The 26,138-nt window shown below is 43.4% G+C and overlaps 1 protein-coding gene and 1 pseudogene across 7 annotated transcripts in view; one reads left to right on the top strand and one right to left on the bottom strand.

Moving 5' to 3' along the window:
* Positions 1-26,138, bottom strand: part of Sipa1l1 (signal induced proliferation associated 1 like 1) — a 293,066-nt gene that overhangs the window by 152,037 nt on the left and 114,891 nt on the right. For all 7 annotated transcript variants that reach the window (XM_036205565.1, XM_036205563.1, XM_036205571.1 and 4 more), the window contains one exon: positions 791-855. The gene's annotated coding sequence lies outside the window, so the exon portion shown is untranslated. The remainder of the gene's footprint in view (positions 1-790; positions 856-26,138) is intronic.
* LOC118595268 overlaps positions 10,732-26,138 on the top strand; it is a 129,394-nt pseudogene continuing 113,987 nt past the window's right edge.

Below are 26,138 nucleotides of genomic sequence, written 5' to 3'. Positions count from 1 at the left end.
AAATGGATTGGCTCAAATACTGGATGTCCCAAGAAGGGTCAGGCTTCAGAGCTGGTTGTCCTGGATTCTGGATTCTGGCCTCTGTCTTCCACCCTGTGTGGCTTTCTTGCTCAGTGTGGGAGCCAGCAGTCTGAAGCCACTAGACCTCACACCAGCACACAGTGACATCCAGAGAAAGGCACAAGTTTCCCTGAGTTCTGTCCTAAGTATGAGAAGACTCTTGCCAGAAGCTCCAGGCACGTCTGCCAAAGGGTCTCAGAAGCTAGAACGGGAGTGGAGGGTTGTCCCTGAAACCATCTTCCTGGCTAGGCATTGCCCGAGAGTGGATGATGGAGCCAGGCAGTGAACCAGTTGTGGACAAGCAGCATAGGACTTCAGCTCACCAGAACCTACCTTCCAACTGCAGTCAGTTTCTCAGACTCCTAACACAGGGAATAGATGGCATGTGGGAGATGGTGCAGCCCTAATGGCCATTCTGCTGGCCACTACAGGAAGTAGTCCAGACAAATAATGTGTGTACAGGAACATGAAAGAAATGACTACCATGATGTATTTGTATATAAAGCTAAAAAGTAAAGCCCCAGAAGACCAAGTGAATTGACCCTTTGACAAGGGGGGACTAAGTGTTTTCTTTGCTTTTTTATTTCTCTGCAATCCGAAACTCAAAACATACAACTGGGGCGTAACTAAAGTGATGGTCCACTTGACCGTGTGCATCTAGGAGTTCCATCCCCAGGAATTCGAACCCAGAAGCCAACACTTTGCAATAAAGGATGGCCTGGTTACTTACTGTATTCTGGTGCCATGATCCCAGACTTAAGACAGCAACATCCACATGAATGACATATACATAACCTGTAAACAGAGAAGAGAAGATTTGTAAGAGCACAAGAAATGTCACTAAGGCTACAAGGTTCATAATCTTGACAAAGGACTTATCTTTCAAGTGGACAGGCTAGCCTTCCTGGAGGAAGCAGCATTAATTAGGTTATATCAGAGGTGTCTACAATATTACAGCATTATAAATATTTCTAAGACCATCTGTATCAAGTGTAAGTCAAACTTTTGCTTTGTTTTGGGGGTGGAGGGCAGGGTCTCTCTACATTGTCCTGGCTGTTCTGGAATTCACTATGTAGGTCAGGATGGCCTTGAACTCAGAGACATCCTCCTCTGCCTCTGGAGTGCTGGGGTTAAAGGTGTATGCCAATACCCCCAGCCTTGGGCTTTCATTATTTTTAACTTTAATTTTATTTATGTATGTGTGTCCGTGTTAAGTACACGTGCTTGTGGGTGCCTATGAAGGCCAGAAAGAAGCATTGGATCCCCTGAAGCTGGAGTTACAGGAGGTTGTGAGCTGATGTGAGTACTGGGAACAGAACGAGTCTCTGTAAGAGCAGCAAGGGCTCCTAACTGCTGAGCGGTTTTTCCTGCTCTAGATCCAAATTTCAAAAACACAAAATAAGCAACACATTTCAATTGAGTAATATATCTCTGGATTTCTAAACAAAAATGGAAAAATATTAAGTGGACCTCAAACATTATGTAGCTTTAAAAGAAAACACTAAGAAGATAAGCATGTTAGCTTGACCTCTACAACACTCAAACTATTCCTGATATAGCATAAAGTTGGATAAATCAGCTTCGATTTCTCAATCTCTAAACTCAAGGATCTGAGGAAATAGTCCTGAGCAGAAAAAATGCGCACATCTGCTTCAACCAAGACTCTTGGACACTGGAACGGCTTTCCATAGCCACAAATGAGATATAAAAGTGCCATCCTTGCCCAGCCTGGAGATCTAGTAACAGTACAGCAGGTGCCCTCCTTGGTGGCAGCAATTTGGGAGGCTGAGGAGTTTGAGGCCAGCATAGGTAACATTACAACAAACATAGGAAACATTAATGAAATCATCAAAACACAATAGCAAATCACACTGTCAATTAAAGACCTTATGATAGTTAGCTTTAGTGTGAACTTTCCAGAACCTAGAATACCTGAAAAGAAAGTTTGAATTGTGCCATTGTTTAGAAGAGACTGGCTTGTGGGTATGTCTGTGGGCATGCTGTGCCTTAAATGTAAACTGGTAATGGGACACAGCCCACTACAGGCAACACCACCCCTGCGCAGGGAGCTCTAAACTACACAGGCCAAGAAAAGGCTAGAGGAGAGGAGAAGCAGGGAGAATGGGTGCATTCATTTCTCTGCTCTTGAGTGTGGTGCAGTGTAGATGAGGTGTGGTGAGGTGTGGTAAGGTGTTGTGGTATAGTGTGGTGAGGTGTAGTGAGGTGTGGTGAGGTATGGTGAGGTGTGATGCAGTGCTGTGCCATGTGGTCAAGCCATGTGGTGTGTCTTGTTGCATTATTAATGGTTTGTTAAAAAATAAAAAAAGGTTTGCAGAATTGTGAAAGGGAAACCGGAAGCCCCCACATAGAAGATGGCATTTGCATCAACACACCTATCCACCACCAAAGAACTCATTCCAAATATATGAAGAATTGTCATCAGTAAGACAGACAATAAAAAGACAGGACACCAAATAGAACCTCAAAATGGTCAGTATCCATCTGGAAACACACCCAGCTTCATCCATCACTATGGAAACACAAGTGAAACTGTAATGGTATTCCACCACAAGGTATAGGTAACTGGTCATAACAGCTAAAAGATGAATCTCAGACCTATTATGTATGAGATAAAATTCCCAGAAAAAAAACAAAGCCATGCCTGTGTTAAGGATTCCACAAAGCTGGCTGACTAATTAGAAACTTTGTGGAGAGCTGGGGTGTTGCAGATACTTTGGGCTGCTTTTAATCTCTCTCCTTAATGGCCACCTACTGCCCACCTCTGCCTGACCTCCCATTTGACCAGCAGGGAAACCTTCCTGTATCAAGAGGCTAGCAGCTTTTGCCAGCCCCAGACCAAGAATGTCCTCAGACAGCACCAGAGGCTCACAAGGAGCCCCCCTCTCCTGTAACCCCCCATACCTTAGTTCTCACCAATGTATCTGACACGTGCCGTGATTTAGCGCTTTCTTTTGATCTATAACACTCCATCCAGGAAACTGTCACCACACTGGAGCAGGTGTCCTGGGGCCACTTGAGCCTGTGTTCCTAAGCCATAATCATTATTCTTTGGCTCAAGAATAAACTACCTCTCCCTCCCCTTGAGGTGACAGCTGTGTTTGCATCAGCAGACATCAGAGTATGTGAACAATTTAATTCCCATGACTGCGGGTATGTGAACATTGGAAACCTGTGTTAGTATCTAACAACACAGACTACAATAGACATCGCCCTGAGCAGCTATCTGCAAGCAATGCACACACAGGAGTCCCCAAGAAACTCTAGAAACATTCAAAAGAAATAGTAATACTAGTGGGCAGAACCTGGTAACAAACCACGGAACAGACACACAGTGGAGCGGTGTATGGGAGGAAATCAACCAACCGACTCTGTAAACGCCCAGACAGTGTTCTATGATTTGCTGGCCATAAGGTCCCGGTCCTGTCTTTCTATCTAGCCCTCCTTTGAAGTACAAAAGCAGCCACAGACCATATGAGTTTGTCTACCCCAGTAATACCTTATTTACAAAAACTGACAGCCAATCTATACATTATAGTCTTGTCTGCTACAGTACAGGATGGGAGGGGGTGGACTGGAGCAACAATGCTGATGAATATCATGTCTCCCAACCAGGTTCACACAGGAACCTAGACTCGGGAATACTACATGATTCCTCTCTATGTTCAGAACAGGTAAGCTGAAGCAGGGAGCCAACATGGGGTACCCTGAATTCAGAGCTATCTTCACAGGTGTTTGATCTGGGAAGATTCACCATAGTGTCTGTTTCTGGTTCACCCGTCTTCCTTCTGAACAGAGCATCCTACATGTCAGGAAGATGGGCCACAGTAATCAGCAGCCCTCACACAGCGCTGCAGTGAAGCCTGTGTCCCCAGCAGCTTCCCCATGTCCCCCATCTGAGTCTGAACAGGACTCTCCCTCTTCCCAGCTGCACACAGTACAGGGACAGCAGGAGGTGACTGTCACACAGAGGAGGAAGGAGGGCACAGAGACCCTGAAATAAGACCCTGCACTTTCGCATCATTTGCTGAAGGCCATACAGGATCCAAAGCAGCACAAGCAGCTGGGAAACACGGCTCGGAAGGTCACTGATCCTGACTCTGGCCGCAAGTAGTGACACGGTTAAAGCTCATAAGGCTTTTTAAAGGACTGAAGCAAATGTATTTCAGTACAAGTGCTTCCTTCCAGTCTACACAGGGCAGGAAAATCCGACTTTTCAAGTGAGAACAAACCTGGCTTAGACTGGTCTTGACTTCTAAGCCTGCGTACTTCCAACAGCTTCTCTATCTTGAGTTCGTCTCCCCGTTAAGTGTACTAATGCATGTTACCATGTTTAAACTTAATACTGTAATTCCCAAGTGGAAAGCAAATGAGGAGGAGAGACAGAGATTATGCAGAAGCCAGGGACCACAGCCCACAGGCCGCACAGTGCGAATGACATTTCATTCCAGTGGGGTTTTATCAAGGGTCAAATGAAAAGGAGAGGACAGCATGGCTGGAAGGGACTGAAGTCTGCTCAGTCTGCTGCAAACGCGGACACCAGCAGGAGACGACAACATCCTGGAAGCTGGGCCAGGATGACCAAGTCCTTGGACGTCTGTGTGGACTGTGGAAGCACGGGGGCTCTGACCATCTGCTACCCTTCCTTGCTGCAAGCCTTCCACTGAAACAGACCTTCACTGCAGAGCTGTCATCCTCCTCCCTGTGTCTGCCCCACCCCCGCCCCCAGGAATGCTATCTCCAGAAAGACAAAGACCTAAGACCTGAGGAAGCTGGCTAAGTGGACCACGCCCAGGTTATTACCACGGCATCCCATTTCCTTTGACCTTGTTTCTTCTGAAGGATTCAGGGACTCAGAAAACTTGTATTAAATACAGCTGTATATGTTTCTCTTGTTTATCTACCTTTCAGTATAGGAGCCTGAGCCATGAACATGGCAGCTGGTAGGAAAAAGCAATGTGTCTCCCAACAACAAAAACAGCAATGTTCAGAGTAGTGTGACCCCTGGCAGCCAAAAACTAGAGGCGGCTGTGATGTGTCCTCACATCAGGAAGACAAAACAATGCAGGGATTCCACACTGGAATACAGTGACAGAGGAGGAAAGAGCACAGCAGCTTTCGGTCACTGGGGACCGCTGTTCTCAAGGTCACATGGTTCATTCACTCAGTGTAACCCCCAATGACGACTTCACTTCTGCTGCTGTCAGTTACTGCCACTGTGAATATGCTAACTCTGCCTGAACTGGACACAATTCTATCATTTTCAAATCATCTCCTTACTTCCTGAAATCATGTCTCAAAAAGTAACTGTCTATACTTTCCAATCTTGACAGCACACATTTCTCCAAAAGGGTTCCTTTCCCCAAGAACAGCATTTACAAATAAAAATCCAGTTGCAGGTGCAGTTATTGCTACTGAATACTCCTGGGCATGCTCACTGGATGGAGAGAGAGGCCACACATGCATGTGTGCTTTCTCATGCATTTATATTTCTTTTCTATTCACCAATCTGTCATTTACTGTCCATCTGTCAGTCTATCATCCATCCATTATCTATCAATCATCTATTACCTATCTATCATCTAGCTAGCTAGCTATAGCTACCTATCTTCTATCATAATAACCACAGCTGTTTTGAGAAACTCAATAAGCTGAGTATAAATCTTACTTTATAAGAAGAATACCAATTCTCATAACAAAGTCAGGAAGACATTGGTCCTCCCTTCCAACTATTATTTACACACAGCAAGAAGGTCAGACTAATGCAGAAACTGAATTATTTAATAATGGTACTTGTACACACCTGTTCATCCATGTGCAAATTAATCTGAATTCCCATTCTACCTTTTTATAAGAATAAATCCCAATTTAACCTAACTTGCATGTAAAAGGCAAGATTATAAAACTTATAGTAGACAATAAAAGATACTTTATGGCTTCATAAAAGATAAATAATACAAAACAGAAAGACTACAAGTACTAATAATAAATCCACTCAACATTATTATACGACAGAATTGTTTATGGGTGACATGATAAAAATAACAAGTCTTAAGCAACACGTGAGAAATGACTGCATGTGTAACTCCTAAACATGGAGGAGAGGCAGACAACCCAGGAGAAACCAGAAGACGCTGTGAAGAAAGGGAAACCAGGCCCTGACAGTGAGTGTCTTTAAAAACTGGAGAAACTGGACAGGGTGGTGGACATTTTGCCTCATAGTCGCAAAAACTGGAGTTCAAAGCTAAAACACCACCAAAAGCAAACAAACAAAAAACATCAAAAAGTAAACTAACTAGCAACCGGAGAAATATAAAAGGCACTGTCATATGCCTATCATGTGACTTAATTCTGACAGTCAGGTGAGGGTGCCTCAAGGACATTCAATAGATGTTCACATGCTCCTGTGCACAAAGGTGCAGACACGTGGGACAGGCTCCTGGCTCTATCCTATCATCCAGCAACTTCACCCTCACATTTCTGCTAGGGGAAGGCAAGTGCATAAAAAGGGCAAACTACCCAAATCCCAACAGCAGAACTTCCAGAGAGCAAAGTGAATTTTAACAATGAGCTATGAAGCCGATGTACCATATTAGAATCTGAAAGGACAGAGCCCTGAAATTATCATAACCTGAAAATAAAAGAAAAATTTTAATTGTATGTTCAACGAATTAAACACAACTGAAGATCTCACTCATTATTTATTGAAGAAGATTCTTAAATTCCTGGAGTCGGTTTGCAACATTGAAGAAAGCTTCCTCCATACTTACAGGTAGGGTACTAAAGGGCACAAACACTGATTTTGTTTGTTGGCCACAAACAAGGTACAAATGCTGAAACATCATCTCTCAAATGTGTAGTGGGTAGCCTTTCCAGCTTTGACCAGGAAATACCACCCTCTTTGAGGCTTCGTTAACTGTCACGCCCACAAGGCGGAGCCCAGAGAGAACCCCTGAAGGCCAGAGATCCGGATGGAGGAGCTCTCTTGGTTCCTGTACCCTGGGCACTGGAGGTAGACTGAGCAGAGTTCTCCAGAGAACATCGCCGGACTGCGCCATACCCTTTGCCAGACCCTGCAACCTATCCCTTCACTTGTAAGTTACCCCACAAAATAAACCTCCCTTTTAACTACATGGAGTGGCCTTAATAATTTCACCAATACAAATGTACTACAGAAATTAGAAGAGTACAACTTCTCAAACCAAGAGAACTAGATTACAAACACACACATACACTGAGACAGGTCCCCAAATCCTCTCTGCAACCCAGAGCTCAATGTCCAGTGTGAGTTTCAGTACACAGAAAAAGAACTGTTGAAACGTGTCTACCATCATTTAGAGGGGCAGGCACCAATGACTGTTCAGGGTTGGCTCCAAGGATAAGGCTGGAGGTTTAAAGCAGGCACAGAAGAGCCACTCTGAGATGCATGAACATCACTAAGTTTCTGCTTTGAAGAAGGCCCATGAGGTCGGATGAACCATGTTTGAAATCCCACAACTCAGCACTTTGGATTGATCATGGCCTGAACTCACTTATGCCAAGGGAAGCTAAGAGCCAGGCCGGTTCAACCACTCTAGGCTGAAGGCCTCAGTGGGGGACTCTGATGGTGTCAACGGTATATCCATAAAAGCCCAAGTAAAAGAAGGCTGACAGACAACTCCACAAGGCCCCTTTAAAGAGGGGACTGCACTCTACAAGGCTCCTTTAAACAGGCTATCTTCAAAAAGAAGAGAAGCTCCGTCTCAGAGGAACCGCGGCGACCTTCGTGACAGTGAAGGAGACACAGCAAGAGAAATCCTTCGCACAAGTTAACCGACTTCAAAGAGAACTAAGGAAGAAGAACCTGGTGTGATCAGATGCTAGCTGTCTTTCTGTGAGCCACAAGGTCTAACTGGCACAGGAGCCTGGCCACCACGAGACTAGGTACAGTCAGCTGCCAAAAGCACCTCCTAACGCAAAGGTTTCTCGGACCCTTTAAAGTGAACAGATGCTAGTAATCTGAAAGAAGTATAAGCCACATATTTCAATTTGGCATCAAAGGTCATATTTTTCTTGGGTTTAAATGACTGTATAATGGTGTTCAGAAGTGAGTTGATTACGGGCTGTATTTTATACATGTGACAGTAGGTACAAAATCCCAAGACAGATGGGAGTTACACAGAGACATCAGTGGCAGCCCGGGCTGATTCACTTCTCATTCATCTTGTTTGCTTTCTAACAGCAATGCTTTGAAAAGTGCAACTCCACGGCCCATAGAAGAAGTCGTCACTGTAAAGTAGAGGTGACATCTTTGCGTAAAAAGAAGCAAGTATTCAGGTTAACAGAAGGGATGAACTGTCACGGAACACACTAGAGGATGTTTTGGCAAACCATTAGTTCTTATTCTCAAGGGTATGCAGTAAGTATCAGTCACACAGTCATTGAATTTATTAATGTGATTAGGTACAGGAATTCTCCACCTTTCTTTCAGTACACATGAATAAATCAGAAGGCAATGTTTGCTTTCCTCTCTACAGTAACAACTGTGCATTAGGCCTGAATTCTAAATCATCAAGGTCTTTACGAAAAATCTGAAATCCAGCCAATATACAAATCTCACTAAAAATAAGCATGAGGAAACAGGCTCATATCATAACTGTCCTGTTTACTCAAGTAGGGGAATATCTCTCAGGAAGGATGGGTAACAGCACTGTGTATGTTCTATGGTCAGCAAAATGCTCGGGGCATGACCAGTCAGTGTGCTGGCTGAGGGTGTCAGCATCTCAAGTCTAAACCTCCAGGGATTTCCTATCCAATCACACAGTGTCTTTCTACCCTGATCTGGTAGACTGTTAGTTTCATGTATTAACTTGGCCAGTATACAGTAAGTACTCAGTTACTTGGTCAAACACTAATCAAGGATTTTCAGCAAAACTCAAGAATAATGAGAGTGTCCTCGACATATGTGATATCCTTGGACTTCCCAGTAGAGCGAACAGAAGAGAAGAAACCCACTAATCTAGATGTTGGGATGAAGGTGTTGTTTTAGATGTGGCTAACACTGACAACAGTAAAGATTACCGCAATTCTGTGGCTGGCCCTCCTCCAATTCAATCTGCTGAAAGGCCAGCAAAGGCCCCAAAGGGCAAGGGGTCGTGCCTAGTCAGGTGACATGGAAGTGAATTTAGCTTTAGTGGACAGCTGCGTTTAGAAGGCAGGTAACCCTACACTATGGAAAATCCAATGCACCCCACCTGACCTGCCTATATATATTATGTTGTAGCTTCCTGGGGGAATAAAGTCTAGCATCTCCCTGCCTTTACAACCTCCTTCTTCATGTTACTTAGGTAACTACCACAGAAAACAAAAAAGGAATAAATATTTGGCATATGTAATTTCAAGATACTTTATTTTTGATTTATAAAAATACAAAAGATGTATTTCATCAGACTACCAATCCTGTAATTAAATGATACTCATGACCCTTACTCAACAGTTTATTAATGCTCATAGCTGAAGAACATGAATCCCGCACAATACACAAATTGCATAGCATTCCACTGCCTGACACTATGCTATAGCACAGGAAAATACATTTGAAGGAGAAAAAAGTCAACTAAGTTACCATACTTTTATCTGAACATAAGAAACTATAGACAAATAGTTTTCTACTGAGCAAAAAATGAGAGGCAAAAGACAGTTACAGCAGCAAACTTAGGGCTGGAGAGATGCCTCAGCGGTTAAGAGCACTGGCTGCTCTTCCAAAGGACTCACATGCTGGTTCCCAGCAATCACATGGTGACTCACAACCACCTGTAACTCCAGATATCCTTTCTGGCCTTGGCCTTGGCAGGTCACAGAAACACATATGGCACACATACACCATGTAGGCACACACATACACATAAAGTAAAAGTCAATAATTTGTTAAAAAAATTAAGTTTGCCAGGAATAATGACACAAAATGTAATCCTAGCACTTGAGAAGTGGAGGCAGGAGGATTAGGTGTTTAAGGTCACCTTGGACTACACAGCAAGTTTGAGGCCTGAGCTACAGAAGATTTCATCTCAGAAAACAGTAAGTAAAATAAAATACATTTTTGGTAAAAGTGTCAGTTAAATAATTACAACTGAGGGAATTTTAAAATATGTATCTTTCAACCTTCTTGTAAATCTTAAGCTGATCTAAAATCTTGCGTATTCAATGTGTTTTAATGACAATCAATGTGTTTTGATGACAATCTTGTTAGTGTTTTAGGCTCAGCAAATAAGTTATCTGGAAATTATAAAGAAAATTACCCAGGCATGGTGGTGCACACCCTTAATCCCAGCACTCAGGGAGGCAGAGGCAGGCAGATCTCTGAATTTGAGGCCAGCCGGGTCTCCAGAGTGAGATCCAGGATAGCCAGGGCTACAAAGAGAAACCCTGTCTTGGGGGGGGTGGGAGGGGAGCAAGAATTGCCTAAGACTTTTCTACCTGCAGCACCTCTGACAATTACCATATTTACCACAATCACAGTGCCAAGCTGGCACACACTGTGAATTCTGAAGTAGTTTACTAACAGAGAGCATCCTGTGTGGGCAGTGTCACACGCATGTCCCACTGAAAGCCCTGTTCTGGTCCACTCGGGAGCAGTTCTGTCTTTCTGGACCTGGCAGAGCAGGAGGTGCCATCATGGATGTTGACATTCCCCACTAGGACCAAAAGGTTGGGCGGAAGGAGCCCAAGGGCGAAGACATCTTCCTGAGGCTGCTAGTCAAGCTGTACAGGTTTCTGGCTAAGTGAGCCAACTCCATCTTCAATCAGGTTGTACTGAAAATGTGGTTTATGAGTCGCACTAACCAGCCACCTGGTCCCTGTCCTGCATGATCTGAAAGATGAAGCTTTCTGGCCTAGACAACAAACCAGCTGTGGTTGTGAGGGCGGTCACAGATGATATGAGGACTCTGGAAGTATCCAAGCTGTAAGTGTATGCACTGCAGGTGAGCAGCCAGGCCCAAAGCAGCATTCTCAAGGCGGGGGTAAGATCCTCACCTCCAAGGGCTGTGGCACCATGCTCCCGTCTGATCATCAGAAGGGCCAAGAGGTATACTGGCATTTTGGCAAGGTGCTAAGAACCCCCACAGCCACCAAACCCTATGTCTACTCCAAGGGCAAAAATCTGAGCATGTCAGAAGCCAAAGAGCCAGGCATAGCTACAAAAACTAACTCTGGATCTTATTGTGATTAAAAACAAAAAAACAAAAAGCTTTGATAATTGAAAAAAATCGTTAATAAGGAAATCAAACTGCCAACTAATAAATTTAATATATTCCTCCCCCAAAAATTGTATTATTAAATCAGTGAAATCAGCTTTTTTTGGAGGGGGGGGGGGATTTCGAGACAGGGCTTCTCTATGTAGTTTTGGTGCCTATCCTGGATCTCTCTCTGTAGACCAGGCTGGCCTTGAACTCACAGACATCTGCCTGGCTCTGCCTCCCAAGTGCTGGGATTATAGGCATGCGCCACCACTGCCTGGCAAAATCAGCTTTTTAAACTGCCATACCCCCCCTCACCCCCCAAACTAACTTCTGAGTGTGACCAAGTGATTTAGCAATAAAACTTAATAACTCTCAACATATACACACGGGTTCAACATCAAAGTCAAGTTAAGAAATTGTCAGAAAACCACCTAGCTCTACAGCTTTCTAATTTATTTTTTTCTGTTTTTTTTTTTTTAAAGCTGAAGATCAAACTACCACTGAGCTAAATCCCCAACCCTATAATTTATTTTTGCACACACTGTTCTTAGGATAAAATCAGCCTATCAAACATATAAGTCTGGATCTCCTCTTTCTAATTAACATTCTATACATCATCTGAAGCTAAATTTAGACAAAGTTCATCACACTGACATATATTATAGACAGAGAAAGGAGACCAGAGGCATGATAGCTAAAAATTTCTAGATCATTTTGTAATAAATTACAACTTTGTCCTATATGAGAAAAAAAGTATGCAATAAAATTTAAATTTTCTGGTGTGTGTTTAACCACAAAGTCTTCTGTATAAAAGTAGAGGAAATTAACATATCTAGCTATTTAATGTAAGCAATGGAATATGTTAGGAGAAATGAATGAACAGTCCTTGTCCTCAAGAACACAACAGCCCACAGAACCATGCTAGATGAAGAACAAGTAGATGCTAGACATGGTAAGTGTGTGGGGTGGGGGTGGGGTAGGGTGTCTCTGGAAGGCACAAGCAAAATCCTATTATGAATGAAACATACTAACTCTAGTTAGATGTGTGCTAGTCCAGGAGAAAAATGTTTTCTCTGAAATGGCTAGTTCACTAATAATATGATCTTACTTGTGCTTTATTTTGGTTCTTCAAAACATTTTTTAAACATTGATGGACTTCTACATTTAATAAAACCATGGTAGTTTATTCCCAGTTTAGTAGCCAAGATTCTTTTTTCTGATCCTTTAAAATATTCAAAGTTCACCAAGGCCTTTGAAAGAGTAAAACCATAATAGTCAAATGCATGTGTCAACCATTGAAGGTAGGAAGGTTCTGAATACCAGTTAGAGCCAGGACTGAAAAATTGCACTGACTTGTTAGTGTTCCAGGATGTGATTGGATACACAGCGGGAAAATGGGATTAGCAGATTTTCAAAGTGATTTATGAGGTTAAAAATGCACAGAAAGGCCTACAACTGCTAAGTGCATCTGTTTAAGAGTTCTCACCAATGTGACCCACCATGTAACTGCCACTCAATAAACAAACCGCACTGCTGGCACCTCGGCAGGTCCTAGTGATTTCCAAAGCTGATGGCCCCTAAGACTGCCGGCACCCCAGACTATTTCTGCCCATTTCTGAACTGGTCAGGTACAGCAAGAGAAAAGGAACATTCACATCAAGTCATAACCAACACGCCAAAGTATAATTAATTCCCTGTTCATTATTTTCTAGCTCGAACACACAAATGCTGCCATGAAATTGGACATTCTCCTGGAGCACATGTGTGTGGCTTGCTGTTGGATCTGTATCCCTGGGAATGCAATTGCTATGTCAAAGATTGGGCCAAGATTTACTTCCAGGAACAACATGCCTAGTTAAGTTCACATGCCCCACACCTGGGTGAGTGGCCTGTCTGGCTTGCTAGTCTGTTAAGACTATAACATTATATCATCATGCCTCTAATTTGTACTTCCCTAATAAATGACTCTGGGGACATCTTTAGAAGTTTCTGGACTTAGCCAAATAAGCATCTTTCTGTGAGCTGCCTATTCAAGTCTTGGATTTCTCGCTGCAGTTATAGGAACATTATTCTTTCACATTCTTTATAATTTGTGGCTATGAGTCATGCAAATATCTCTTTCTACTGTGGTCTGCTATTTTGCTTTCTTACCTTTTTGTTTTTTTTAATGAAGGGCTTTTTAATCTTAGTGCCATTTGATTTACTAACTTCATATAGCTAATCTCAATGAAATTAAAATACTAGTACCCATGTAAAATTATAGATGGAGCATGAAATAGTTCAGTGGCAAAGTCAGACAGTCCAGCATGTTCTCTGTGTTGAGTTCCACCTTCAGCACCAAAAGACACAGGTTCTTTGTACTAACTCAGTGGCATGTTCACAGCAGAGAGCTAACACCCTACACAAGTCTATACAATGTGTTTTGCGATTTTTAGTTTATTTAGTGCTATGGACTAAACCCAGAAGGTCAAGTATGCAAACAGAGCAGAGATAACTGTTGTTTTTGTTGCTGCTGTTGGTGATGGTAGTGGTTTCTTTTATTTAAAGAAAGAGATTCCTGGGGACTGGAAAGATGGCTCAGCAGTCAAAAGCATTGCTACTCTTCCAGAAGACCCAAGTTCAACCCCCAGTGCCTATCACACCAGCTCAAGAGGATCTGACATCCTCTTCAAGCCTCCACAGGCACACACACACATAAGGTATATATACATGCCCACACAAATATAGGCATAAATAAAGCCTTTTTTCAATCCTGGGAATTACCCTAGCGTGAAGAGGAGAGGAAGCAGACCCTGATGTCTGTCGGGTGGGCACATCCCATGCTGTCACTGCAGTCCTGGACATTTCCATTTCTACTCATTTTAAACAAAACCCCTCAAAAGCAGGTTCTGCTCAGTCATTATGAAGTCAGGAATCCAAGTAAACATGGAAAAAGGATCCCCTCAAAATGAATTATGGTCCTAAGATCCCTAACTAAAATTAGGCTAATGATAATGTAGTGGGGACCCAAACCTTTTCTATGACCATGAAAGGCCCAGTTCACGTGCTGAGATGAGAAGAAAACATTGAGAACAGACTGATAACTTGTACTGTGAAGTAACTGCCATGTTATGACAGGGTTACTTGAAGACAAGCTATCCCTGACGGCACGCTCAGCAGCAGTACTGAGCACACATCAGTGGAGTGATGAGCCCTGACCAGGGCGTATGGAGAAACCATTTCCAGTCCGGTCCATGAAAGCCACTAAACAAGCTTCATTTACACCCAGTACGTCCATCGACATAGCAAATGTGGGAAGAACCGGCTCCCCAGGATTTGATCATTTGTATATGTTATAATGACACCAAATACACTCCTGTTGTCACAAAGTGTATTTGGCATCATATGTTTTCATATTAATGCTAATAATTCATATAGTCCCTCTCCAATGAAAACTCCAAAGAGTTTGAAAGTATCCCATCGTTCAAAAGGCTTTTCTTTCTTTTTTTGAAACAGGGTCTTCCAATTAGGTCAGGTTGCCCTAAAACTCACAGAGATCCAACCTGCCTCTGCCTCTGCCTCTGCCTCTGCCTCTGCCTCCCAAGTACTGGGAGAAAAGGCACCACACCCAGCTCTTAAGAGGCTTTTCAACCAACCTGCCGTGTATCACATCATCAAAACTTGGTGTTAAGACTTTACAGAGAACTGAAAAGCTATAGTTATATTCTCCATAACTAACTTACCAGGAAAGCTCCAACTAGAAGAGTCTACCCCAGAGCACAGTGGAGAAAAGTTGTGCCAAAGCCTAAGAGTGGGGAGACAAATTTCCCAAAGACAAAAGTACTGCCACCTGGGGTTGCTCGACAGCACCCACACGCTCCTCAAGGGCACTGGTGCCTGGGTGGCTGTGCCACATTTCCTGGGTGGCAGGGTAGGGCTGGGTAGCACAGCAGGGGCCTCATAGTTTGAGGACTTCACTCGGGCTGTTCTTCAGGACATCTCAATGAGTCTCAAACAGTTCTGACAGCTAACTCACGATTACAGCTTAAAAGCAGTAAATCTGAAAGGAAGTGGGAGGGCCGAGGTCTCACACCAACAACAGAAACATGACCCTAAAAGAGGCAGGTGCTGCCCCTCACCACCAGCCGCCCTGCCACCACAAACCCACAGGACAATTACAGTCCTAGCGGTGACCTCTGCTCTCAAGAGATAGACATCCCGGAGCTTCAAATAACTTTTCTCAGAAACCGTTCACAGAAAACCTAAAATGGAAGCTTCACCAAAGACAAAAGGATGATTAAAAAAAATACATGAAAGATTCAAAATCACGTCACCGAGAAATGTAAATTAGAGGCATGGGGTGGCACTGTTCTGTACCCACTAGGATGGTTAAGCCAAGGCAACAGGAGCTGTCTCACACAAACACGTTTAGGGGCACACGGCTCATGTGACCTGACCAGTCGGGAGCTCTCAGACACAGTAGGGGCACACGGTGAAAGACCCCCGGAGAGATCTCCCTTCAGGAGAGACCCCCGGCTCAATGAGCATGCAGCGACCACCGATCAGATGCAACAGCATGAGGTTTATTAAAACACAGGTACCTGGGGCAACCAAGCCTCTCGGAAGACCAGCGCGCCTCTGGGTTGGTAAGATGGGTTTTTATAGCAAGAAGCGCGGGAAAGCATTAGTCAAAGGGTTCTGATTGGATAATTTAAACAAGGCGCGAATAGTTACAAAGCTCTGATTGGACAATTCAAGTGAGGCGCGAATAGTCAAAGGGTTCTAATTGGACAAAGCTCTGATTGGACAATTCAAAGTGAGGCGCGAATAGTCAAAGGGTTCTAATTGGACAAAGCTCTGATTGGACAATTCAAAGTGAGGCGCGAATATATGAGCATAAATCAAATGGGGCGTGAACTCAGGCTCAGGGCGGTTTGTGGGTTTTTCCCTTGGTAACCAGATATGTGTGTTGACTCAACCCCTATCTAGAATTCCAGCTGCTCTGGCCCTCCCGCACTGACGCCAGGCAGTCTGCCCCTGACATCCTGCTTATCTATCGGCTATCTGGGCTGCGGTGGGGCCATTCTATTTCCTGGAACTGTCTTTTGTTCCCTTATAAGCCTTGCAAACATAGCATTACTATAGGGGTGCCGGGGGGTCTTTCAATGGCACACATGGCCTGACCAGTCGGGAGCTCTCAGACATGGTAGGGGCACACGGCACATGTGAACTGACCAGTCGGGAGCTCTCAGACACGATAGGGGCACACGGCACATGTGAACTGACCAGTCGGGAGCTCTCAGACATGGTAGGGGCACACGGCACATGTGAACTGACCAGTCGGGAGCTCTCAGACATGGTAGGGGCACATGGCACATGTGAACTGAGCAGTCGGGAGCTCTCAAACATGGTAGGGGCACATGAACCATGCAGCGTGGCCACTCCTGAAAACAGCTTGGCAGTTTTCTCTAATACAGAACTCAAAATCATACACCTGCCTATCTCCTTAGAGAAACAAAAGCTAAGAGGGCTGGGGGTGGTGGTGGATAAACTCAAAGAACAAGCACTTGCCGAGACTGGACAAGACCCTGGGTTCAACCCCCAGAGCTACGAGAAAGTTTCTTTTAAAACCCCTTGCCTGGATGTTTATGGCAGTTCTACTCATAAGTACTCCAAACTGGAACTAACCCAAGTGTCCTTCAGTGGTGACTATACAGACTGTACATGTGCAACAGGCCCAGTAATAAAAAGAAGCAAGCGATAGAGATACACACAATCACTTGGATGAATTTCAAAGGCAAGGTAAGAGGAAGAAGGCAGTCTCATTATACACTCGATGACTTCATTTATGACATTCCAAACTGTTAAATAACAGTATCAAAAGAAAAGAAGCCGGAAGTACAGACCAGGGATTGCCACTGGCTATGAAGGAGCCTGAGGGAGGATTTCAGATAGGACTACCTTAACTCACGTGGTGAGGAAGTCAGAAGAACCTGCCTAAGTGATGACTGGCTGCCAGCTTACAACTGCACAGTAATGCCAACCAAAGCATCCCTTTTCCACTTGGACCCACCAGCACTGTTCACAGAAATAAGCTATTTCTATAAGCTCAGTAAAGCAGAGCAATAGAAGCTACGGAAATGTGGCCCATTTTAATATGTATAGAAGACTATATGGTAGCATTCTTACCACGACTGGCATTAAATAGCCTTTCAAAGATGGCAGCCAAGTAGCTAGCTCAAGAACGCAGCAGGGCTCAGCAGGCCCGGGCCTGAGCGTCACAAGCAGCACTGTAGGAGAGAGACAGGGCCAGACAGGAAGACAGCGGGCAGAGAGTGGGCTACTACACTCCTGTTAAGCCAAAACAGATTCTAAGGGGGGAGATCACTAGACAACAAAGCAGAGAAATACAACGAAGGCAGGGTCAGTTCACCGGGAGATGTAACACCCGTAGATATGATGCAACAGACCTTCAGCGGACAATCGGAAAGTGGGGGACAATTCACCTGGAACTCAAGGCCTCAGCACCCACTTGAAGTAAATGATGCAGCCTTCAGGCCAAACATAAAATCACATGCAGGGGACTGTGTCCGGGCACGCTGCCACTCTGACCTGACAGCTGTAGAGCAGTTCGACAGCCGGGCAGGACACACAGATCAAGGCTGGGGGACACCTGCAATGTCACAAGGCAAGTCTGGATAAACTCTGAAGTCCTGGGCTACTAGAAAATATCCAGTTGTATACCAAGAGAAGCCGGAAGAAAACACAAATTTCTGAACAATCCATTGGTCAAAAAACAATCAAAAGCAAAATTAAATTTGAACTTAATAATAACAATAAACTACATTTCAAATTCTCAGCATATAGCTAATTCTGGTTCCAGAATTTATTTTTAAACTTTAACAGAACAAAAGAAAGACCTTGAGTCATCTCATTTAATAAACTAAAACAGTAATAATAGAGAATATAATAAAACCAAAAATTGTTTTGGAAAAAAAAGTCAAGACAAACTGACAAATTTTTACTACTTAAACTCACCAAGAAAAGAGGGAAAATCACAACCACACGAAAGGGAACCCCACCCAGTCACCAAGCAGGTTAGAAGAGCACCGGCTATTGACCTCACAGGAGGGTCCCAAGCAATCGGGGACCTTGCAGACCCTTCGTCCATCACCAGTCACACAGGATGAGAGGTGGAGTGAGGTAAGCAGTCCACGAGGCTGGTAGAGCTGACATGGGTGTGGCTGGGGGGGGGTGCCTGTGACCTGCCCTGGCTCTCCCTAGGCTATAAACCAGCTCCACAATAGCCTTTCTAATCCTAATCAGCTCTCCAAGGCCCAGTCTCTCAACAGCAGGATTAGATCTCTCTCCACCTTCCCAAGGAGATGATGGGGTTCCACCAGGATTTCAGAGGGGACATGTCAGTCAGACTATGCAGCCACCAAATGAGGCAAGTGGCACGAAACCAAACTCACAGAAAAAGGTACAAAGAAGTAAGCATCACTGGTTCAAAAAGAGAAAATGAACAGATCTATACGAAAATGAACAGATCTATAAAAAGAAACTGAATTAGTAATTAAAAATCTTTCCACACAGAAAAATCACAGGTCCAGATGGCTTTATTGGAGAATTTTCTTACACCGTTAAAAAAGAAACAATCCAGTACTTCACAGCCTTCTAGAAAACACACTTCCAAGTCACCCTATAAACTCAATTTCACCCAACACCAAAGCAAGATGAAGACACAATAAAATGCAGGCACGCACACACATGCTCGTATGCACACACATATGCATGAGGGGTAGGTACGCACACAAACCTCCTCCTTTTAGGGTTATACAGTTAAAAACTGGAGCTAGGGTGAAGACTCTAGGTGAAGTACTTCCTGTCTGAGCACAAGGACCTGAGTTCAGATGCCCAGCACCCACAAAAAAGCTGGGTGTGGTGGCATGTGTATGTAACTACATAACAGTAAGTTCCAGATTCACTAGGTGACCTTTTCTCAAAAAGATGGAGAATAGCTAATGAAAGCACCCAACATTGACCTCTGCCTTCACACACACACACACACACACACACACACACACACACACACAGGTTCGTGAACATACACATTCTCAATTAAAACAAACCCTGAAAGGGAACTTCCTCGATCTGATGAAGAGAAATTCTATAAAAATCTACAAGAGCAAAGTCATAATGGCAAACTTCCTGTCACCAAGAACCAGACAAAGGCCATGGCCAGTATAAGGTCCACTGAGTCAACACTGGACCAGTTAACACAAGATGGCAGACTGGAGAGAAGCATATGAAAGCTGCCTGAGGTCTGCTTTCTAGATAGCCCATGCTATCTGTTTAAATAAGGGCCTATGTGCTTGATGTGTGGTAAATATTAAACACGGGCTTTCTTCAGTCAATACTATCAGTCCTCTAGAGTGCAAAGTCCTTTAACTTAAAGAATAACTAAGAAGAGGCTGCATACGCCACTTCACACACTAAAAAAAACATTTGTTGAATTAACAGCATTCCCCTTAAAACAGCTGATCACATTTTCTAAGTACATATACACTGTAACTGTATCCTAATCAGTCTGAATACAATTATTTCAACTTTTCATCATCAGTTTTGCTTGGAGAACGTGTATAACTTCCGCCCTATGAAGCAATAATCCAACTGTTCATCTTAAGCTGTTTTCTAGGAAGAACTACTTTCACTTTGACACCTTGTCAAAGCACATTTTCAGGAGTGGGAGATATAAATCCTTGCCCCCAGTCACCCCAGCAGTCAGTTCAATTAATTTATTAGTTCTGCAAAGCCACTGAAAGTAATAAATGCAAACACAGTACTAGATGGAGGCCAGCATCTCCCCAAGGAGACATTTCAGAGAGAGGCCACGGGAATAAGTATATACGGTGGGCGCACACCTTGGAAGGGAACAGGAGAAAGTCAACAGGAGAAACAAAACCCATGTGTGAGAATGGCATGCTTCCCTAAGGAAGTGAGTACAAGAAGAGCCTTCCCCATTGTACAATGAAGCCTGTCCTGGACCCTCTTACGGAACAAATAACCAGTTCTGAAACTCGGGAGCCACAAACAACAAAACAACACAGTTTGGCAGTGACCCAGCTCCAGGACACAAGATCAACACTATTACAGTTCCTTACATACTCTGTCCGCTCAGAAGCCTGGCCTTCAGAACTTCTAGAACATCCAGGAGATAATGCTGGAATGTCCTGATACAGTCTGCAGTCTTACAGAATAGAAGTAATTTATACTTGGGTCTTATATGAGCACCATCCACATTCAAGGATAAGGCCCGCCCATCTCAATGTCAGCCACACAACTCAACAGCTCTGTCAAGTTCTCCCAGAGGTAGATGGTAAATAAGAGGGACACACTGAGAATGGGGCCTGCAAACAACTCCCCACCTCCCCTCATAAATCACCAAGACAATCTTTCATACTGCTGGGAAAACACAGTTATACTGAAACTTAAAACTTCTGAACTTATTAAACCAACATTATGTTAACACATTCTCTCCTGCCTCACCTCTCTTGAAACTTCAAGGGATCCACACTTGCTCCCTTTGCCAAATCCTTTCTGAAGCCATGCCATCAGGCTGCTCACAGGAAACCTAAGCTAACACACCACTTCTTTGCACTTCAGCCCTGAGTATGGTGGCCAGCATTTCCCAAAGGGTCCAAAGACCTCCCTAGCAAGGGTGAGAGGCTGGGCCTGTGCCGGCTTTGTCGGTTCCTCACTTTCAGACAAGTGCAAACAAGAATGTGCTAATAGACACAGGCCAGCAGCAAACATCAGAGGAGTTTCCTCAGTCCTTTCTTCTGTACCCTAGAGTAGGGATAGAACCTGGGTCTCCACACAAGCTCAGGAGCACCTCCTCCATATCAAGTTCTGTTCAAGATTAAGGGCATGCAATGGAGAGTAAGACAATAGTGCTAGGCTTTATCCAACCTAAGCTCTAGTTAGGGAAAGGGCTCTGAAATGCACCAAAATGGTAAAGCTACAGTTCAGGACAGGTGGGGGGTATGAGGCAGAAGAACCAATTCCTTCATGCCTCAGAGCACACATCAGTAAAGAACTGTTGTCACTCTGTATATGTACTTACCTAAAGCCATTCAAGGATCCTTTACAGCTAACATCAAATCTCAAATTATTGACAGGATCCAAAAGCCTTCAGGACAATCGAGCAAATCTTCCAAATGTTGAGGCACTAACCCAAATACATACTCAGTGAGAACACCAAGCAAATGCTCATCATTCAAAATTTCTTTCATGTACAATTTTCTGGAAATGTAGTCTGCAAGGCTCTTGCTCATCTTGCTTCTTATTTGTTCATTTGTTTTTTGGTAAACATCGGGAGCTAGCGATATAGCTCAGCAGAGAGAGCATGCCCGGCATGTGTGAGGCCTTGGATCTAGCATGACTGAAAATCAGTTTGTCGTCAGGTTGCTTCAACACTACCAGAGAAAACATGTCCTCACTGCTTCCTGTTATGTGTAGAAACTTTCACATGGTGGTCGTCCTACTTGTTTCATATCTTCCACATGCTTTGTGAAGATCATTTGGAGAAATACTATGTTCCCAGAGCTTAGGATGATGCCTGACATACAGGAGGGCTCAAGGAAAAAGCCAAACCAAGCTAAGCTAATGAGGTTTGCCTCCAACTGCCACTCCAGTTTGAGAGTGCACTCAAAGTCAGTTCAGTTTGCAAGGGTCACAGGCGGTTCTGTGACAGTGTCTGTTGCGATGAAGGTGTCACTGGGAAACAAAATCAAGACTGACTGCCAAGAACCAGTTAGCAGTGGACACCTCCATCCAATAGGGCAGAAATGCACCAATAAGTGGATTTGCTTTCCTTTAGTTTTTAAACACGGATGTTCTACCCACTCAAAGGGAGATTCTGAGGAGTAAGAAGGGGATTTGCTACTGGCAGTAAGTAACCTACCAAAAAACTGATATTAAAAATAACAAGTTATACAAGCTCAGTTCTCTTATTAGCGATAAACACCTCCAATCCTATTGAACCACTAGCTGAAAATGTTACTCTGTAAGCTGCATAAATTTTTCCAGGATAGCTAATACTGAAGGCCACCTTTCCAAGAAAACTACTTTTTACAGATTTGGCATTTATGTTATGAATGAAAAGCAGCTATTAAAAGCAAGTATTTAGCATCTAACTAGATACACAACAAATCAGAAGAAAACTAGAGACACCTTCACCATTGTTTCCGATAACGTAAGGCAAGTCAATTGTTGTTAGTAAAGCACGGTGATCTTCAAGTTATCCTAAGGATGAAGTTATGTAATCCAAAAATATTTATAGTAGCCTTATGTCAGAAACACACCAATTACTGTAACAACATGAACAATATTTCCTCTTACAAATAAAATGCACTTAAAAGCTCCCCACATTTTTCTTTTCAAAAGACAATTGTTTTGATGTAAAGAAAATAAAATTATAGACGCAGTAAGGTTGCAAAATAATATATGATTTACTGTTGCTGAAAATATCAAAAAGACATAATGTCAAACACAAGCATCATTAAAAGGTATCAGCCTCAAGGGAACTCTTCAACAAGGGTGAATGATGATACTCATTATGACTACAAGACAAATGGTGTCCACAAACTAATGTAAGATTTCCTCTATTAGAAACAAACATGGAGGGAGCACACTGGAGAGATGGCTTAGCTGCTGCTCCTGTGGAGGACCTGAGTTCCATTCCCGACAGACATGCCACAACCTACTGTAACGGTGCTCCAGGGACTCCTTTGTCCCCCATAGTACCTGCACACACATGCACATGCCACATGAACAATACACATATACACATAAATAAAATTTCAAAAATGTCTTTTTACTTTTTTTTTCATTTTGCTTTATGTTTGTAAGTGTTTTGCTGTACGTATGTCTGTGCACAATGCATGCCTGGCACCCATGAAGGCCGAAGAGTGTCACAGAGCCCCTGGAAGCTGAGTTACAAATGGCTGTCAGCCTCCAAGTGGGTGATGGGAATTGAACCTGGGTCCTCTGGAAGAGCACCCAGTGCTCTTAACCACTGAAATAGATCTCCAGTCCAGTGTTTTTACATTTTTAAGTCATGTAGAAACAATACTGACTTCAAGTTGTAGGTGAATTTTTTTTCCCTCAAGTAAAATTAATTCAAATATTTGCTTTAAGCTTGGCAATTTTTTTCAATTCCACATAAAATTTAAGGCAATAATTCAATACATCAATGCAAGAGCAAGGTATGTTTATTTATCTGATCATTAAAAAGCACTCAAGCCCAACCTTTTATACACTACATTATATATTAGGCACATAAACATGTAATAAATGGGGCCCAAGAGAATCATCTGTACTTTATACACTTGCATGAATTTGCACGAATGAATCATGTTAAGATACAGGACTTCCAGCCTCAGGAAAGAATTGCTCTTCCTCTTATATTCCCATGTTTGTGTTGATGATGTTTATATTGTCATCCAAGGAAAATTCCTCACTTCTAAATCAACTACAAAGCACAGCATCACAGTGACTGTATCAATATAAAATTAACCTTGTTTTCCCCTATGTTCTCTAATATTTCCTAATCAATCTAAAAAAAATCCAAAAAAATTAATATGCAAAAATCAGATTCAATTCTCTAATGAATTATAAAGATAAGGTGTGCCAGATATTGGGCCCCAAGTCCCAAGCTGGATGGTTTCCACAGGAGTTCATACAGTCCCATCTCAAGTGTTCACTGCCTTTGAAAGTCTAATACAGACCTATGTAAACTGAATTTATGTATTAGATCCTTGGGCCCCCAGTGCCATATAAGCTTTCTAAAGGCAATGGTTATTTTTAAACTAATAAGTTGGGTTCTAAATTTGACTTTCATTTAAATTATTAACTGGTGAAGAATGTCAGCCAGGCTCTTGAGCAATTTAAGTTGCTTGAGCAAAGCCTAAACAACATTGGTTTTATATACAGCAGACAAAGCCTTCTCTTTGCAACTGGTGTCCTCCACCAGGCAAGGAGGCAGCTGGGAAGACAGAGCCATCCTGCAGCTGAGGGGTCTTGGAATGTCCTTCACATCACTGATACAAGGGGCCTTTCTTCACTTGAGGGTGCTTTGGGGGGGAACTCATTTCCGAAAGCTCAGCACAACAGAATGAAGTCACCAGTGTATCTCAGAGATGCACAAAGCACATGGATATCCCCAGAAGTGTGCCAACAAAAACTTATTTAGGTTGCCTCACAGGAAATGCTCTCCCCAGAGTACAAGTTCACAGGCCACCCTGACCAAAACAGTCTCATACATAATGGAGACAGTTTTCTTGTGACCTCTATTCAGATGTGAAAAGATGAAAAGAAAGATGAATTTCCTATTATACATCTGCTAAGTAATTATGGCCTTCAAAGTCCTGAAAACACCTTTGTTAAAATTATTTAAAGAGACAGAGACTAGCTCTCTCTGTGCAGCCCAGGATGGCTGAGAATTCACCATGTTCCTGCTTTATCCACCAAATGCTAGGATTACAGACCTCTATCAATCATCTCATCTAGCTCCTGGTCTCAACACTGTTTTCCAATAGAACAGTTTTACTGATTTTAATATACATAGCAGCAAAATCACCACAGGACAGAGGTGAAAAGAGCAAAGAAAAACTCATCTCTGGAAATATCCATAAATACAGAAGATAAACTATACACTGACTCCTAGAAGCCCAAACAACAGTAATTCAGTAAAACTAACTCAATCTGACTAGTCAGTGATGAAAACAAAAAAGCAGAACTGTGTGTGTCTCTCAACCTCTCAGCCTGGCCTAACCCATGGACTTAAAGACACGCTAATGTGATTCAGAGGACAGAACAATTCCAGCCACTCATTTTCAGGTACCTAAGAGAGCACCCTGATTTCAAGACTCAAACACTGTCGAGTGTCAAATGTGGTGGCACACACATGTAATCTCAGCATTGGAGAGGCTCACACAGGAGGAGCTTGGCATTCAGACCAGCCTGAGCTACAAGCGTCATAAGCCAAAGGCTGAAAATGTAGCTAATTGGTGGAGCACTGACAGTTTGATCCCCAGCAGCACAAAACCAAACCAAAGCAAACCCTTGGACCACAGCACAGCATCAGCACCAAATGCCTGGGCTCTACCGGGACTAGTTTGTTCGTTCACTCCCACACTTATTCACATAGCCATTCACAACATTTAGTGAGCAGTGTGTCTGAGGCTACTTACTGTTTACCCAAGACCACTCTCCACTTCCTTTAGTTGCCAAGTGAACTACCAACTTGTCCAGAGGAATCAAGGCACCTGGCTTTATAACAACCTGTCCAAGCTTCCCTTGAAGCTACAAGAGTCAACACTAAGATGTGGCTGGTGAAAACAGGCATGACTTAGGAAAGATGGCTTAAAGGGAACACATGCTCAGAGTCCACGCTTTGCTCCTTCCACCTGGGGATATAAAGTGATGCTGTGGTAGCCTACGGCACGCAATCTCCTAATGCCGATGCCAGCACGTGAGAAGCAGCCTGGAGCCAGTGGACAACTGCTGCTGGAAGGCCTCAGCACTCTTTCCAGAGGCTTTAGAACAGGCTTCAGGAATAGCCCTTCCCTGCCAGAAAGAGAACTTAATGTTTTTAAGGAGGACACAAAGCCCAATGACCTCCTCTGCCCTCACTCTTAAACGATCACATCAGCACTTGCACACTGAGGATGGGGTGTGCATGGGTATACCTGTCCCCACCCCAATTCTGGAAAAAAAAAAAAAAAAGCAGAGCCTACTCCTATCTACTTGGCAGCTCCAGAACCCAGCAGCTAGCAAAAATCAAGTATTCAATGAACA

Source organism: Onychomys torridus, chromosome 14 (genome assembly GCF_903995425.1).
Source record: "Onychomys torridus chromosome 14, mOncTor1.1, whole genome shotgun sequence".
NCBI classification, from domain to species: domain Eukaryota; kingdom Metazoa; phylum Chordata; class Mammalia; order Rodentia; family Cricetidae; genus Onychomys; species Onychomys torridus.
The sequence above is the reverse complement of the archived record's forward strand: the minus strand, read 5'-3'. Positions and strand labels throughout refer to the sequence as shown.